This window comes from Rattus norvegicus, assembly GCF_036323735.1.
Source record: "Rattus norvegicus strain BN/NHsdMcwi chromosome Y unlocalized genomic scaffold, GRCr8 chrY_unlocalized_1, whole genome shotgun sequence".
Taxonomy (NCBI): Eukaryota; Metazoa; Chordata; class Mammalia; order Rodentia; family Muridae; genus Rattus; species Rattus norvegicus.
Window position 1 is genome coordinate 98,927 of NW_026947367.1, and position 19,321 is coordinate 118,247.

The 19,321-nt window shown below is 36.7% G+C and overlaps 1 long non-coding RNA gene across 5 annotated transcripts in view; it reads left to right on the plus strand.

Annotated features, from left to right (window-relative positions):
- LOC134484552 (uncharacterized) overlaps nt 1–18,864 on the plus strand; it is a 41,558-nt gene extending 22,694 nt beyond the window's left edge. For 2 of the 5 annotated variants that reach the window (XR_010061996.1, XR_010061997.1), the window contains exons 2-3: nt 12,003–12,060; nt 14,506–18,864. This is a non-coding gene — a long non-coding RNA (uncharacterized LOC134484552). The other 3 variants (XR_010061998.1, XR_010062000.1, XR_010061999.1) reach the window with 3 other exon arrangements.
- Nucleotides 18,865–19,321: the final 457 nt, after the last annotated feature.

The window sequence follows — 19,321 nt, forward strand, 5'->3', positions numbered from 1 at the left end:
CTGTGAGTATGGGAGGTCTTTCTGTCTTCTGCTACCTTCCTCAGTGTCTCTTTTCAGAGACTTGGAGTTCACACCAGATATGCTTCTGATGTGCTAGGTAAGAGTTAATTTATATTTCATAATATATATATATATATATATATATATATATATCCATTGTGATTGGCATGTCTTCCATAATTTCTTCTCAGCCTCTCTGTCATTTGCATGGCATATTATTTTCATTTAATTTTTCATCCATCCACTTGGCTGAAGGTGTTTTTCATATGTAGGTCATTTCTGGTAAAACTTTTGCATCACATATGTTCACTATTATATGATGTGTGAATGGTGATACACTGAGTTCTCCTTTTGCGATATCACCCCCTTGACCTCCTTTGGTTGTCTTATTGCTCTAGCAGGAATTTAAGGACTTTACTGAAAGGATGCTGCGAGGTGTGCAGTCTGTTCTCATTCTCCAATTTAGTAGAATTGCCTTTTGCTTCCCTACCCCTTATTTAGATATTAACTGTTGGCTTGCTATATTGCATTTTATGTAATATTTTTTTGTATTTATTTTAGTATTTTATTACATTAGGTATGTGCCTGACATCCCTGGTCTCCTTGAGACCTTAAATATGGAACGACGATGGATTTTGTCAAAAGCATTTTCAGCATTTAAGAGATAATCTTGCATTTTTTCCTTCTTTCTTTAATTCTGCTCCTTCACACCATTGAGTAATAGTGAATATTAATAAATCATATTAAATATGTTAATAATTAATATATTATTTTTGATATATTAATGTAATATATCAGTTACATTATTATATCAATATATATTAATTTAATATAGTAACATAATATATTAATATTAATTATATTTACCTTATTAATATAATAATTTAATGTATAAATACATGTTAATATTAACATAGTATATTAATACTAGTTATATATTATGATGTTAGGATATAACAATTTAATGTTACTTTATTAAAATATATATGTATTTTATTAAAAAAATATATATTATTATATGCAACTACCAAAAAGTTAAATCCAAGGGGAGCTCCCACGTAAATTTGAAGTGCAGAGGGCACAATTTTTTTTTTCAATTAAGTTTGTTAATATGGTGGATCACTTTAATGGGTTTTCATAGATTGATCCACTCCTGCATCCTCAGGAGAAAGCTTACATGATTGCACTGAATGGCAGTTTGAAATGCTTTTCATTTTGTTTTTGAGCATTTTACCTAGTATTTTTTCCACCATTGTCTGTAAAGAAAATTCGTCTGAAATTCTTTCTTTGTTGAGTCCTTTTGTGATTTCGGTGTCAGGGCGACAGTGGTGTCGTGGAATCTGTTTGGTGATTTTCCTTCTGTTTCTGTGTTTTGGAGTAGGTTGAGAATTCTTTGAAAATCTGGTAGAAGTCTGCACTCAATGAAACTGGCCCTGAGAATTTTTCAGTGGTTAAACTTTCAATTACTGTTTGTGTCTTTTTAGGGGTTGTACAGCTATTTAAATAGTTTATCTTACTTTAGTTTACCTGTGGTCAGTGTTATCCATCTACACAAACATCCATTTAATTCAGAGAATCTAATTTTGTAGAAAGCAGGTTTTTGAAGTGAGACCTAAGGATTCTGTGACTTTCATCTTTGTCTATCGATGTGTCTCCCTGTTCATTTCTGATTTTGTTATTTGGATGCTGTCTTACCTCGTATTACATTATCTATTTAAGGGTTTGTCTGTCTGGTTGATTTTCCCAAGGAACTAGCTCTTGTTTTTGTTAATATTTGTATTCTTTTTGTTTCTGGTGGATAACTCTCACCCTGAGTCTGATCATTTCTTTCTGTCCCCTCCTTTAATATGTGTTTGCTTCTTTTTATTCTAGAGATTTCATGTGTGCTGGGAAACTGCTAGTATGGGGTCTCTCCAGTTTCTTTATAAAATTGCTCTGTGCTGCATGTGCACGTTCCTCTTACACTGCTTTCCTTATGTACCTTAAGTTTGGAGACGATATGCCATCATTATCATTGAATTCTAGGAACTTTTTTTTTCAAGTCTTCTCTGAACTTGTGGTTCTTCAGTTGCAAGCTATTGAATATCCATGAGTTTATAGACTTTTTGTTATTGTTGAAGTCCAGTTTAAATCCATGGTGATCTGAGAAGATCCAATGGTTAGCACAGTCTTTCTGTGTCTGTTGTGACTTGTTTATTGAGGGTGAACATGATCAGTTCAGGATAATGTTCCATGAGGTACAGAAAAGAAAGTGTGTACTTTTGTGTTCATGTGAAATATTCTGTAGATATGAATGAGGTCAGATTAATTGAAACCATTGGCAGTTATATATTCTATTTTTATTGTTTTATTTTTAGTTTCTGTCTCAATGACCTGCCCTTGGTGAGATGGGACATTGATATCCCCCACTATTAATGTGTGAGGTTCGATGTGATATTTAAGCTTCAGCAATATTTCTCTCACCAATGTTGCTACTTTTGTCTTTGGGATATAGACATCCAGAATTGAGATGCCATTTTGGCGGGTTTTTCCTCTAATAAATATGAAGTGTCCTTCCCCTTCTCTTTTGATTACTTTTGTTTGGAAGTCTGATTGCTGGATGTTAGAATGGCTACACCATCTTGTTTCTTGTTTTATTTCTTGGAAAACATGTTCCAACACCTTAGTCTAAGGTTATGTCTATCTCAATTGCTGGATTGTGCTTCTTGAATGCAACAGAATGACACATCCTGTTTTTACATCCACTATTTTAACCTCTGTCCTTTTGTTGTTGAATAGAGGCCACTAATGCTTAACGGTATTAATGACCAGTGATATTAACTTCATGCTATTTTGATGTTGTGGGTGCAGGGTTTTCTTGCTTGCATGTATTTTGGTTTTTTGTTTTTTTTTTTTTTTGTTTTTTTTGGGTGGGATGTTTGAGTGTGTATGTTAGTATAAAATCTGTTCTGTAGGGTGAATGATTTTTTTTTGTTTGCATGTTGTTTTTGTTTTTTTCGGGGGTGGGGGGATTGTTAGAGTATGCAGGCGAGTACTTCCGTAGGTTATGCTGTGTAATTTTTAATTTCTAGTCGGAGGTTGGGATGGTTCAAATTCTGAAAATCCATCAGTATAATCCACTATAAGTGAAACTGAAGGAAAAATTACATGATAATCTCATTAGATGCAGAAAAAGCAATTCCAGCCCCACTTCATGATAAAAGAGTGTGAGTGATAAGGGATACAAGTCCTATGGAGAAACATAGTAAAAGCAAGGGAGAGGAAACCTGTAATGACCATCAAGCTAAATATAAAGAAACTTAAAACAATTCATTAAAGTGAAGGACAAGGTAAGGCTGCCCACTCTCCCTATTCAGTATAGTATTTGAAATTCTATCCAGGGTAAAAGCATGGTTCAAATTTGGTTCTGACATGGAGTATTGCCAAGTGCTGTGAAGGAGGAATGGCACAACATTTTAAAAATCCTGGGGTATGGCCCACTCTTTAGAACAGCCTCATTGCTCTTTGGTGAGTCATAGCCCCAAGGACCAACTGTACTGAGAACTTCATGCAGCATTTCGCTCGGTTGTTCCCCTCATATCTCTCTAATTCTAAGAAGTACAAAAAAATCCTCCTGGAGCTTACCACCACTCAGGGAGCAACATCATTGGCATTTGCAATAATAGTGGTCGAGGTCTTTTAGGAATTTCCTCTGCGGAAGACCAATGCTTCCACCATCACCAAAGGAAATGTAGAATAATTAGTGACGACCAGCACCCTTAAAAAGCATTTGGAAAAATAAAATTGTTTGTTAGGCTGGCTAACATGTTTTAACTACTGCCTCTGATGTAAAAAAAAAATTAGGGAACAATTTGAGGTTTGGAAGGCTGGGACTTTTTAAGGCCAGGGATCAAGAACAATGGTGGCACAGGCTAATGGTGTGACTGTCACACATGCTGGATGTTGAGGACTGATTTCTGTCCCAGGTTTAGCCTCAGTTCCTGATAGGATTTAATAAGGATTGACAATCACAGGTGTGCATTCTGATCATTTAAAGTAGATATGACATTTTTATACACATATTTAGATTTGTGCTTTTTAAAAGATTCTTATTAGAGTTCTTTTAAAGATAAATGATACAATATCAACCATTTCTCTGTAAATTCAAAATGCTGCCTACAGTGAAGGGAAACCGAATGAGAAAACTACTTTGCTTACTCTTTGTTACTCTATAACAAATTGCTTACTTATGAGCCTTGTTGGCCTTGGGAGTAATTTGTTTATTTTATGTGTACTATGTAATATTTCTTCTCATACACTATCACTCTTTTCAGCATCAAGCATGAGAAGAAACTAGAACATTATCACATTTGCAGTTTTACTTGGCTTGAAAGATTTCACTAGGATATCAAAGCTATTTGCTGTGGTTTGCCCTGAAGTTATCTGTATTTTGATGCTAATTCCACTGCCCCAAGGACAGCTGCCTACTCATGTACTCAGAACTCAGGTGACTTCACCAAAATCACCTCCCTATTGAATTTGAAAAGTACAGGTGTGGGGCAGGTACATGATAGAAGGATGCTTTGGGAGTAATTTGTTTTCTTTACTTGTACTATGTAAAGAACTTTTCTTTACCATGTAAAGAAGGAGGTCATTGGAGGAGAAGGAAGAATGGGTGAGAGAGATGTTTGAAGAAAGTGGAGGAGACTGGAGGAAAAAGGGGAGATAGGAAGAGGAGAGGGTGAGAAGTCATGGCAGGTGAGGTTACAATTATGATCTGTGTATTTACAGGTTATTATTAATGTTCCTAAGGGATGGATGGTAAAGGGCTTTGTATATTTGAGTGCGCAATTATATCTTAGCAATTGGGTCAAAATTTTTGTGATGTGTGTTTTCTATGTGAGGGATTGAGTATAGGAAAGTGTGTGGCGGCAAGGGACACTGGGCTGACAGGGAGTAGGGATGTGTTTTCACCAAGATATCTACCTATTATATTAGGACACTACGGTGCTAGTGATAGCATGGTAAAAGACAAGTTTTCTTTTTTTTTTTTTACAGCAACAGATGGCAAAACAAGGTGATGGGCAAGAATCCACTAGTCATCAAAAAGTTGAGAGAACCTTTTTATTTTCTAAGTAAGAGGACACCTGTGCCATATTAATTCTTGATAACTTAAGAGCAGAATATAAAACAAAAATGGGGAAGCAGCAAGGGCTGACAGGCTGTTGGTCCCCTGCTGTGTGATAAGTAATGGCAGTTCAGAGAGTTAAGAGATTAAAGCTGCTTTTTAATGAGAGTTGTTTAGTAAGTCTTTCAGGATACACATTTTCTTTTTAACATAGGCTCCACAGGGGAATTTTGTGTGGAAATCCTAGTTACACAAGATACTTCTTCTATTAAGGTATTATTAACAAGTGATTAAGTTTTATTTAAGAAAGAAGAGAGTAGAGAGATTACCTGAATCAGGTGGGGATTTTCATCTACTGCTCAGACTTAGGGAAAAATTAGGCACTACCAAGTAGAGAGTTTTGATGAAATGTCTGTAACAACAGGGAAAGTGAATGCAGACATATATTGTAGAAGTTATTAACGATAAAGAAAAATCTGTGGCTTCAGGTAGAGAGCTTAACAGACTGAGCTATTTTGGGCAAAAGTCCTGGTTTGAAGTTTTCTTATTGATATTAGAATTGATAGAAGGTATTCGATTAGTTTTATGAATTATCCCACTATATGGCTCGTTGATGACGCTTAGCGATGATTTGTGGTTACTTTTGATATTTACGACAATAGCAAGTTCAAATTCTCTTAACATGGGCTCCATGGGAACTTTGGGTTTATTTCCTGATATCACCAAGTACTGAGTTATATCAGGCTCATTTTATACTTGAATTCCTTTTTTAAAAATTGTTTAATCTTCAGGATGGGTGCGACTTTGAGTTTTATGCTTATATTATTACTCTGGGAGAGAGTGCAAGATACAAGCTTCTCTGGTTTCAGATTAAGAAACAGAGTATTTTGGAAGAAAGATTTTGTCCTTGTGTTTTTAAAAATTGTGATTAGGATTCTGGAAACCTCACAGAGTCATACTGATCAGGTTTGATATCAGTAGACGGCTATCAAATATATATTCATGAGAATCAAACAAAAGATATATCGATTCTTAACCTTTTTCCTGAGAGTTGTATTTTGTAGAGTGTACCTACTTGGAATCCTGGTTTCAGTGAATTTCAGCTGGGTCCAGTCAGGACATACCGGCTATCGCATTTGTTTCATTTTTCCTACCCCCTACACCTAAGGATATCTCAACGCCCATGTACAACTTGAAGAAGTTCTGGTGGATCCGTTGTCTCAATTACCTGGAATTTGTGGGGTGGGGCTGGAAGTGGTTATTCTAAAGATGTTTTTATAAAGAATTGAAAATTGGTTGAAATTTAGCAGGGAGGAATAAGCTAGATTTAGTTATACAGTCATAATCGTGTTTGGTAACTAAGCTTAATCTTATCTTTGTTTGTGTATAGAAATAATTGGAAAAAAAATTAAAATTACAAGAGCCAGTTCTATTATTTTTGTCATTACACACTTCTGAGTTGATTAAACCTGTGAGTTAAGATTGAAATATTAAAGTCATGCATCTGACTTTGTAAGAGTACTATCAAGAAAAAATTAAGATATAAAGACAACAGTCCAGATTGTCTTAGATAGATAGATGCTTTTCAAAAATGTAAGAAATCCACAAAATTTGAGATTTAAAGTTATTATGTATCTTTTGTTGAGTCCTATCTTCTCCTAACTGTTCCTCTTTGGCATATTTAATGAAGAATTTGAACATCTCTACCTCCAAATGAGGCAATACTTTGTGGCTAGGCAGTCACTGGAAAAAAATGCCTGTTTCATATGCAGATTAATACTATCCAGAAAAGGACAAATTATGCAGAGGATTTGAGGGATAAACCCTGCCAATACAGGGTAATCAGCCCTTCCAAGTCTGCCTTTCAATAGGCTGTCAGTTGATCTTGTGTCAGAAGGCTGAAGACTTAAGCTCACATGTTGCTAACAGGGGATTGTGCTATTGGAGATTTGTCTCTACAACCTCTCAGTTCTAGAAGCCCTCTAAGACATCCTATGTGTATAGATATTTGGTCACTCTCAGATTTCTGACGGGGTAGGAGACTGACTATAGCCTCATTGCTTATCAGGCTGTATAACTCTGAATATACATATTTTACTGGATAGTTATCAGATAGTATACAAGCTAGCCAAGACATAATATAGATTTTAAGCCTTTCTGAAGCTGGAATGAAGAACTAAATGCTCTTTCTAACTGATATAGTGACATACTGGGTTTTGAGTATATCAAATGCTTTATAAATTGTAGAATAGTAATAAACTTACTCAATTGATATATATAAATGAAAAGTCTGTTTAACTGGACAAAAAGGGGGAAACGTTGTTTACACTAAAGTTATCTGTATTTTGATGCTAATCCACTGCTCCAAGGACAGCTGCCTTGTCCTGTACTCAGAACTCAGGTGAATTCTACAGAACAGCTTTCACATTAAATTTGTGAAGTACAGGTGAGGGGCAGGTACAGGATAGAAGCAGGCCTATCATTGGAAGAGAAGGAAGTATGGGCAGGAATGAAGTTTGAAGGAAGTAGAAGAGACTAGAGGAAAAAGGAGAGACAGGAAGAGGAGAGGGTGAGAAGCCATGGCAGGTGAATTTAAGATACTGCTCTGTGTATTTACTGGTTGTTATTATTGTCCCTAAGGTATGGATCGTACCAGGCTTTGTATGCTTATGTGGGCTACTATATCTTATCAATTGGGTCAAAGATTATTGTGTTGTGTGTTCTTTCATGTGAGGTTTTGAGTGTAAAAACATGTGTGGCAATAAGAGACACTGGGCAGCTGAGGAGTGGTGATGTATTCAACCAAGATATCTAGCAGAGACTTGGGAAACTACAGTGCCCGAGATAGCGGGATATAAGACAACTTTTTTATTTTTATATTTTTGCAACAACACATTCACTTCTGTATTTGACATGCTCTTTTTGTGTCACTTAGGGAAGATCTATATCTGGTTCCTGACAGAATGTGCTTCTTAGGTTCATCAATCTTATCTAGTTATCTATTTTTGGTGGCTGATTATATATATATATATATATATATATATATATATATATATATATATATATATATATATATATATATATATATCGGTGGTTCCTACAACTATGAGATTACGTGCAATTTTAACATGGATTCTGAGCAGGTATGTCAAGAAGGTAGAATCCACAAACGGCAATGCCAAATAGACTCGCTCCTATTCTTATGACCCTAATGAAGTTGAGGTTTCATTGGACCTCTAGTTCTTCCCTCCCTGTCAATCCTCCTGTATCTTATCTTTGGCGTGAAGAAAGAATCATTTTAAAACATCCAAAACCCTGAAATCTCACCCTTGGAACACGACAAGGTTGATATTACAGAGATCATATCTAATGGGACTACATAGTCCACGCTGTCCTTTGATTTACTCAGGCAGTTATTTCTTTGCATAAAATAAAAATTTGGGAGTTTATCATTTTAAGTAGGTACACAATATTTACACTGTTAAATTCACTTCATAGCTTAGCCACGTTTGTTGACAAAATCATTGCCAAAAAACTGGAATTTGAAAACAGAATACTTGAGTACACATTCAGGAATATCTATAAAGACCCCTTTCAAGGAATGAACAATTAGAAAATGAAATACAATATTCACTTAATTAAACATCTGTAAAGAAAAAATGGCATGTGGGAAACAGGGAAAAAATAGGAAATTGATCTGTTTGTCAGAGGAATGGAACTGGGAATAGAATTATTATCCAAAAGAATCTCCTACATCCCATGTTCCTAGATCTTTTCTACTCAATACAAGCCCCTAACTGAGTTTCTCCATGTAGAGCCTGTAACCATTGATGAAGCAAAGAGAAGTTTCCAGCTGTAGAGAGATGTAGTACATAAATGTTACCAATGTGTCACAGTAGACATTCCTGGAAAAGGCAAACTCGAATCTGGTCAATGTAAGGAAAGCTATTTAGGAGGTAGGCCATGGCAGTTCTCACTGACATCATCATTTGACCCTCCCTGAAAAATTTCTTGTACCCTGGAGAGCCCTAATTTTGTATTGTCACAAAAAACTGCATCACATATATTCCTGCAGTACCTCTAGGGATTACTAAGTGGCCTCTATTTCAGTGCAAACAGCCATTTGGGAAAGAGAACAAAGAGGATGTATATAACAAAAATGAGTAGAAGAAAGTTGGCTCTCTGTTTTAGTTTGAAAAAAATGAAAAAAATATGTGGTACATGGGAAAGTGCAGTGAGTGCCGTGTAGGGTTTTTGAGGGTTCACTGAACACATGAGCCTTCCACATATGGGATTCAGGAAGTGGGAGCCTCTTAGTAGCAACTGGATTTCCTTGCTTGTTATGGTTCCTGAAAGTCAGAGGTTTTTTTTTATCATTAATTTCATTATTCCAAAAGTCAGGTGTTGGGATGGGCACAGCTTTTTTTTTTTTTTTTTTTTTTTTTTTTTTTTTTTTTTGAGAGCACATGGCTTCTATTTTTTCTTCCAGAAGGAAAAAGTCCTGAGGAGGAAGGGAAAGACAAGTATTGTATCCTCAGCTCAGAGTAAACTCCTTCGTGTACATGATTTCTACACTGTAGTTTGTGTCTGACACTGATATCTGGGAGGGAGAAATGCTTCTAGTTCAGACTTAATCATATCAGTCTTTCCACTACTGTTATGCTGACTACCATTCCCTAAGAGTGTCCCTCTAGATTTCTGAATCAATATGTCTGATTACCTTGCAGTTTTATTTACTTTTATCTCTTTCATAATTTTTTTTTAATTTAAGCTAATTTTAATATTTTTTGGATATTTCTATATCTACATTTAAATGTTATTTCCTTTCCCAGTTTCCTCTCCATAAGAGACCTAAATGTTTCCATTCCTTGACATTTAAACCACCCTTACTCTCCCTTGACATATCCTTGAACTGGGAGTCAAACCTAGGGAGGACCAAGGTCCTCTCTTTCCTTTGGTGTCCACCAATGCCATCCTCTGCTACATATGCAGTTGGAGCAATAGGTCTGTCCATGTACAGTCTTTGATTATCTGTATAGTACCAGAAAGTTCTTGTTCATTGTTCTGATGGGGTTGATAGCCTCTTCAGCTCTTGTAATCTTTTCTGAAAATTTATCAACAAGAGGTCCCTTTACAATTCTCTGGTTTGCCACTAGCATTCAATTCGGTAACTGACATGCTCTAATTGTGTCTCTCAGGGAAGATCTATAACCTGTTACTGGCAGCATGCACTTCTTAGCTTTATTAATCTGAATCGTATCTAGTTTTGGTGTCTGATCTATTTATCTATCTATCCATCTATCCATACATCTATCTATCTATCTATCTATCTATCTATCTATCTATCTATCTATCTATCTATCTATCTATCTATGCATATATTTATCTATCTATCTCTGCCTCTGTCTCTAGCTCTATCTCTTCTCTATCTCTATATATCTATATCTATTTATCTATATCTATTTTTATATATATGTACATATATTTGATGACTTATACATCTATGAAGTTAGTTGAAATTTTAACATGGATTCTGAGGTCCTAGGTCAAGAATGGAGAATCCACAAATGCCAATACCAAATATACTCCCTCCTGTTCTTATGCGCCTATCGAAGTTGAGCTTTTACTGGGCCTCAAGGCATTCCTCTCCCTTCCCATCATCCTGTATCTTTTGTATGGCCTGAATAAAGAATCATGGTAAAATATCCAGAAGCCTGAAGTCTCACCCTTGGAATACAGGAAGGTAGATATTCCAGAAATGATACCTAATGGGACTACAGAACCGCATGCTAGAGTCCATGCTGTCCTTTGATTTACTGATGTCAGGTAATTTTTGCATAAAATAAAAATTTGGGAGTTTATCACTTGAAGTAGGAACACAATATTTACACTATTACATTCACTCTTTAGCTTGAGCAGCTTTGTTGCGAAAATCATTGCAAAAAACTAGAATTGCAAAACAGAATTTTTGAGTACATATTCAGGAATATCTATAATGTGCCCTATCAAGGAATGAACAATTAGAAAATGAAATACAAAATCCACTCAATTAAATATCTGTAGGGAAACAATGGCCTTTGGGAAACAGATAGAACTTAGGAAATTGAACTGTTTGTCACAGGAATGGAACTGGGAATAAAATTATAATCCAGAAGATTGTCCTACATCCCATGTTCCTAGATCTTTTCTACATATGCGAAACCCGTAATAACTTTCTCCATTTAGAGCATGTAACCACTAATAAAGCAAAGAGAACTGTCTAGCTTTAGAGTGATGTTCTACATAAATGTGTCCACTGTGTCAAAGGAGACACACCTGGAAAGGTCACCTTAGAATCTGGTCAATATAAAGAAAGCTCTTTAGCAGGTAGGCCATGGCAGTTCTCAGTGACATCATCATTAGGCTGGCCCTGAAAAATCTCTTGTATACTGGAGATCCCTAGCTTCTCCTGTGATGTCACAGTGTTTTCCAGACTGCAACTGCCTCTCAGACATTCATTCAGTACCTCTAGGGTTTATTAATTGGCCTTTATTTCAGTGTAAACAGCTATTTGTGAGGAAGATCAAAGAAGATGTAGATATCAGAGATGGGGAGAAGGAAGTTGGCCTATGAAGTTTTAGTTTAAAAAAGAAAGAAATATGTGGTACATGGGAAAGCACAAGGAGTGCTGTGTAGGGGTTGTGAGGGTTCACTGAACACATAGCCTTGATCTGAGCCTTCCCCATATGGGAATCAGGAGGTGGGAGCCTCTCGGTAGCATCTGGATTTCATTGCTTGTTATGGTTCCTGGAAGTCAGAGGTTGTTTATCATTAATTTCTTTATTCCAAAAGTCAGGTATTCGGAAGTTTACAGTTGTTTTTCTGAGAGCTAATGGCTTTCATTCTTTTTCCCCAGGAAAAATAGTCCTGAGGAAGGAGGGACAACAAGTATTGTATCGTCATGTCATCTCAAGGTAAACTCCTCCTTGATTTGGATTCCTATAGTGCACTTTGTTTCTGACACAGATATCTGGGACAGAGATGTGCATCTAGTTCAGACATCATCATCTCAGTCTTTCCACTAGTATTTCTCTGATTACCATTCCCTGACAGTTACCCTTTAGATTTCTGTGTCAATATGTGTGATTCATTGACATTTTTCTTTTCTTTTAACTCTATCATTTCTTTAGGAATTTTTATTGCGTTTCTAATTGGATACTTCTATATTTACATTTCAAATGTAATTTCCTTTCTCAGTTTCCTGTCCATAAGAGCCCTAACCTGCCCCCCTCCCCTTTTTCAATAACCCCCCTTACTGCCTCTTGACAGTCCATTGAACTGGGAATCAAATCTAGGGAGGACCAAGGGCCTCTTTTTTCATTGGTGTCACGAAGGCCATCTTCTGCTACATTTGCAGTTGGAGACATTGGTCTGCCCATGAGCAGTCTTTGAATATTGATTTAGTACCAGAATGGTTTCGTGTATTGGCATTGTCCTTGTGGGGATTAAAGCCCCATTCAGATCTTGTAATCCTTTCTCAACATTTACCAACAAGAAGTCCATTTTCAGTTCATGGGTTTGCCACTATCATTTACCTCTGTATTTCACATACTCTAGCAGTGTCTCTCAGGAAATGTCTATATATGATTCCTGGCCGATTGCAGTTCTTAGGTTCATCAATTTTATATCATTTTGGTGCCAGATGTGTGTGTTTGTGTGTATATATATATATACACACTTTTGGTGGCTCCTACAGCTAGGTGGTTCAGTGGAATATTAACATAGAATCTGCCAAACTAGGTCAAGAATGTAGAATTCAGAAATGACAATGTCAAATAGACTCCCTCCTGTATTATGAACATATTGAGTTTGAGGTTTGACTGATAAACATGTCATTCTTCTCCCTGCCTATCCTCCTGTATCTAAGGTTGCTACTTAAGGACGAATAATGATAAAACATCCAAAACCCTTAATTCTGGCCATGGGAACACAGGAAGATAGGTAGTGCAGGTTTGATATCAAATGGGACTAGAGAACCGAATTCTGTAGTCCATGTTGCCCTTTGCTTTTCTGATGCCTGGTAATTTTTACATAAAAGAAGCTTTTAGGAGTTTATTAATTGAAGTGAGTACACAGTACTCACACTGTTATGCTCACTCTATAGCTGGGCACACTTTGTTGCCAAAATCACTTTGTTGCAGATAATGGAATAGGAAAAAAGAATTTTTCAGTACACATTCAGGAATATTTATGAAGTCCCCTGTCAAGGAAAGTACAATAAGAAAGTGATATACAATATTCATTTAATTAAAGGTCTGTAGGGAAAATACTGGCCTTTGTGATACATAGATAACCAAGAAAATTGAACTCTATATCTCAGGAATGAACCTGAGAAAAATAATATTATCTAGAAGAATCTTCTACACTAGATGTTCCAAAATCTTTTCTACCCATGCCAAGCCACTGACTACCTTTCTCCATCCCAAGTTTGTAACTGCTAATAAAGCAAGGAGAAGTCTCTAGCTTTAGAGAGATGGAGTACATAAAGGTTTCTACTGTGTCACATGAGACATACGTGGAATGGGCACCCTTGAATCTGGTCAATGTAAGGAAAGATGTTTAACAGGTAAGCCATGGCACATCACAATGACATAAACAGTAGGCCCTCCCTGAAACATCTATTGAAACCTGGAGAGGACTAGCTTCTTCTGTGATGTCACAAGTGTTGTCGTGACTGCAACTCCCTTCAGATATCCCTTCAGTATCTCTAGTGTTTACTAATTTAACTCTAATCGAGAGTAAACAGTCATTGTGGAGTGAGAAGGAAGAGGATGATGAGATCAGAGATGGGAAGAAGGAAGGTGGTCTTCTGTCTTGTTATAAAAAAAGGATGAAATACATGGTACTTCGGAAAGCTCAGTGAGTCCTTGTAGGAGTTGAGTTGGATCACTGAAGAGATAGACTTGTTCTGAGCCTTCTGCATATGGGAATCTAGAGCTGCGAGCCTCTCAGAAACATCTGGACTTCGCAGTTCTTATGGCTCCTGGAAGTCAGAGTTTTTATATCATTCATTTCTTTATTCCAAATGCCAAGAATTTTGAAGGTAACAGATGTTTTACTGAGAGCTCATTGCATTTATTCTTTTTGTCAATTATAAAAAGGCCCTAAGTAAGAAATAAAAGGCAAGTATTGTGTCCTCTGCTCAGAGTAAACTTCTCCATGCTTTGGATACCAATAGTGCAGTTTCTCTCTTACACTAATATCTTGGAGAGAGAAGTGCTTCTAGTTGAGACTTCATGATCTCAGACTTTCCACTAGTATTTCCACTGACTAACACTTTAGATTTCTGAGTCAATTGGTGAGATATACTTGCCGGATTCCTTTCTTTCATTTCTTCCATTTTTTCTTTATTTTTTTAGAAAAACTCTCAAAACTCATCCTGGCTGACAATGTAGATTAGACGCATCAGATGAAATGAATTGAAAAACTCTCCTGGGAATGAAAGTGGTAAGGAAATCACATTGATGTATCCTAAATGCAGTGCTAAGAGCAATATTCAGACTAGTCTGTGGAGATGCTGCTGTCATCAGAGACCACAGACAATTAGTGGAGAATGATTCAGCATTAAACTGGGAATGGAAGATGATGGTTGATATTGTTCTAGTAGATCTCACTACATTAAAAAGTGTTTCTTCCAGATAACTGAATGATTATTGTAAAGCAAATCCCGGAATGAACTTATGAGACCCACCATCAGCCTGTCAAATAATGTGCGAAAGAAGAAATCTGTGTCTCTCCAGGGACAAATTGTTGCTTTCAAACCAACAGTAAAGTGTCCATTCTATGAATGATACATTGATATATACACATTATAGAAGGATGGATACAGAGTTTCTTCAGGTCCATGAATGAGGTATTCAGCAGTTGACCTGGATCAGCAATGAGGGTAATTTTTGCCAACTCTTCAGACTTGAGCTCCTTCACTAGGATCCCCATGATTGAAGAAAAGAACAAACTTCAGACAACTTGTCTCAGATTTTTATGTAGTTAAGATTTCCTGGTCTTGGTCCTAGGAAGGAAGGATATCTTGCTTTCCAATTCTTGTTTATCCTATAATCCTCTCTGCTGCATTCATGCAAATTGATTACTGTGCATTTCTTTAATAGGTTAGAATTGCTATTTTAATTATGTTGCCAAGAACTATAGAAAAAAAGAAGGACTGTATCAAAGCATCATATGAAAATCCGACTAAGGTAATGTGGCCATTGGAAATTTGTAACTGACCTGAAACTCTTACTAGAGACAAAATGCCATAAAAGGTCTTCTCTAGATATCTGGTGTAGTAGTTGGTGTTCCCCAACAGACAGTAAAGGATGAATCTCTCTGTACAGAGAAATTGGACTAGTCACAATGATCACAGACTATGGAACACATAATTTAACAATGACTGACTATTTTTAAAGTCCTAGAATCCATTAGTTTATTAGTCCAAAAGGCAAGATGTCTTATCTGGTCATTGACATATGGATAAATATTCAGTATGCAGGTTCTAATGTCTATGAGGATTTGGTATCACTGTGAGTGCAAAAATGAAAAAGTAAAGGCTTCTTTCTTCCATGTTTTCTACGGGGATTCAAATAGAATGCATGGTTTAGAATACATTGGAAAATACATTGCCATTCTCAAACAGACCAATATCTTCAACTGAACATTCTTTTCTTGGAAGCTGCACCCTGTCAGCATGGCTCACGTGTATGTGAACTGCAAGATCTAGTCTGGGAAGGCGGTCCTGTTCATCGATCCAACCTGCCCCTAATACTGAAATACCCAAGACTTCCTCAATCAACTCCTTTGCAAACATGGTCTTCTGGGATTTGAAGACATTACATCTACTAACAACACCAATGCAATTCAAGATTACTTTCAACAGCTCCCTGGAGTGAGAATTGTTCCTTGGGTCCTTATATGTAGAGAAAGACTGCATAGGCAGACACAGTGATCTAATCTACCTGCAACAGAATGAAGAGATGATGATGTGGCTGAAGCAGATTGGAGCTCTGCATTTATTAAAGGGATGGCAGTAAAAGCCCATGCTGACAGCAGACATTCAGACATGCTGAAGCCATGCTGAGACTTGATGTTTGTCACAGATGATGTCAGTATTTTCTTATGACTGGGATTTTCAACAAATTGGCTTTCATTCTGTTCCTCATTCCAAAAAATCTGTTGCTGTAGGCCTCAAACCGTGGGGCAGGGAAACTTAAGAGACAACAGAGGTTTGATAATCCAGTCTTATTCACTGACTTGTCTCTACCTCTAAGTCCATGTTTCACAATCCAGTGCATTTAAATCTCCAGGGAATCAGTTACTGTTTCTCTACCATGCTGGTCTGCTGAAGTCATTTTACAGAAGTCCACTTCCAAGTAATTATTAAAGCAATGAATATTTTGAAGTTGTTTATGATCTACACACAGGCTTTTTACGCCCCAAGCATGTACCATCCCACTTCTGCATTTGTAGCTCTCAGCCAGTGTTCTCGACCTATCCATCCAGCAACCCTTAGATTCCACACTTTGTATGAGGATAATATTTGAAAAAACAGAAGAATAGCTGTAGCATAGTTGTTCTTCACTGAAGCCATATTAACACAGACGGCAGAGCATATGATGCATTCATCTCTGTTTGTAGTGTTTAATTCCCCGTAAAGTCCCAAACAATTGAGAGTTGATTCTGTCAGAGTACCAGCAAAGTCAAATAGGAAATGCAAAATTTCAGAATTCTCCTGCCAAAGATGTTTGTGAAAGAAGTTGTTTGCAAAACACTGTCTTAATAAATTTATTCCATTCTCACTTTGATATTTTGCTTTGATGTCTTGAAGTGACGTTTAATTATCACTGAAATGCAGGTCCCCTCTATAGTCTCCAGTAAGAAGAATTCATTCCTCAAAAGGATGTATCTGCAGATGCCTGAAAAAATAATAGAAAGAATATTTCTTGATAAAGATCTAGGTTAAAGTTGAAACATCCTACCACAAAGATACATATAAGAAGTTCATTTGACATTGACCTTATGTTATGCAGAAATTCTTCACATATTCCCTCTATCGTTGGGGTTTAATTAATCTCCAATGAATAGTTGACAATGAAGAGTAGCCTTTAGAATCATTTTACCCTTTTCAGTAATAGTTTTAAGCAAATGGAACACTAAAAGATCACAAAGAAGAAATGGTTATAATCAAAAGATACATGTGGGACAGTCTAACTCTCATGGTCAAGATGACTTTGCACATGCTCCTTATGGTCATGGATTGCTCTCATAATACTCTGCAGAAGGTTGTTCCTACTGCCTCACTTTAAGCTCCAGGAATTCCAAGCTACCAGAGCTGTTCAAGTTCCCTTACAATGCACTTGAAAGCCACATATGCTTAGGAACTTTTGATGTGCTTTAGCTCTATTGTCAGGTATTTTTAAGCCTCTACCAAATAGCAAGCTGTACTTTTTACCCCCTTCTCAACACCTCTAAATCTGCCCTAACTCAATTTGTCAATTGATATTAGTCATAGCTCAGCACCCCAAATATGCACTCATCTTACTGTGTTTCTAACATCCTGCCTGCTGCACCAATGGCCACTCCATACTAGATCTCACATGACTGGTAACTCTTGCTCCACCCTAAATCCTTTCTCCACCCTTGTGTATACTAGCCTGTTGGTAGAAATCCACACAACTGATTGGCCAAGAGCATCTTTATTGAACTATACAGAATCAATTTGGGAACAGGACCTTCAGTGTTCGCAGGATGATTCCCGATCTAAGAATCAAAATGATAGCAAACAAGACTCAATCCATGTCTCTGGTTTTGGGAGGGAGATAGAGCACTTTGATTCAGAGTTGAAATTTAAATAATTATAATATACATGTAGTATTAATTATGCCAGGATAAAAGGATCCAAAAAGTGGAAATGGGCAACATTAAAGGCAAGAGAAAAATCCCTAGTACAGCAAACAATGTGGACCTGTTAGAAAGACTGGTCTCTTTCCAGCCATCTGAATTTGTACTTGAAATTCTTCTAACCACTCTTGATCTCTGCATGTAGAAAAGAACAAAAAGAAAAAGAAAACAAAATAAAACAAAAAATCACCAAAATGAAACCAAAAGCAAAAGAAATAGCTAATCAACCCAATCCTAAAAGAAGAGGACCGAGTGAAGATTGCTTGAGGTCCTCATTTTTAACTACAACTACAAGTCACCAATAGCTTTCAATGCAAAAGTTTGTCATTATTTTATTTGAAACTTCTCTGTGGGTCAAAGAAACAAGGTTTATAAGCTGCAACAACAGGAAAGAGAAAAAAAAATCATACTGTAGAGCTCAACACTGATATTACTATGGTGACTGTGGGCAATGCAGAGAATATTGGTGTTTGACAATGGGTCTTGTGGTTTTCTATATGCCGGCAATATCTATGACTCTGAAATGAATTAGAGTCATCACCAAATCATCACTAAATGAACTGCTCCTTTCTTTGGAGCACAAGATCTGGCAAACTGTTGACTGACTATGATTTTTAACTTGGATCTAGCCTCTGTGGTAAAGCTAAGGCTTCTGATGGAAAATCCTCCACCAAAATACTGGACTATCAATTGTGCTGCCAGCCAAAAACCAAGTCCTGACTCTACCCTGCAATCCAGAAGAGGTTTCAAAGTGTCAAACATAACAATATTTTAATTGTGGCTTTGTCTTTTTTTCACTTTTTATTTTAAATAAAGTGTGATTTCTGGCATAATTCCTTCTAAGTTCTTCCTCACATAGAACTTCACTTTTGACCTCAAATTCCATTCATGAAGGGGTACTCTTATCTTTCATTGGCTAAGTTTTCTATTTTGCTTTTATGGCTTGCTGTGATTGCTTATTGTGACTGTCTAAATGATGCATTATTGAGCAACTGACTCCATAAGAATGGCTTGCGGGCATCAGTATTTTGCATTTTCTTGATGGTTAGTTTATGTAAGGTGACTTAGCCCACTGTGGATGGTAACAGCACTAGTAAGCTGAGGAGGTTACAGAGAAAAGGTAGCTGAGCAGATTAGTAAGCAGAGTTCCTCTTTATTTTCATGCTGCTGCCTTGTGTTCTTTTCTTGGATTCCATTGATTATGAACTGGAACTTGTGAGGTGAATTAAACCTTCAATTTCCCACACTGGCATTTTTATGTTTACTATAACATAGTCGTACTAA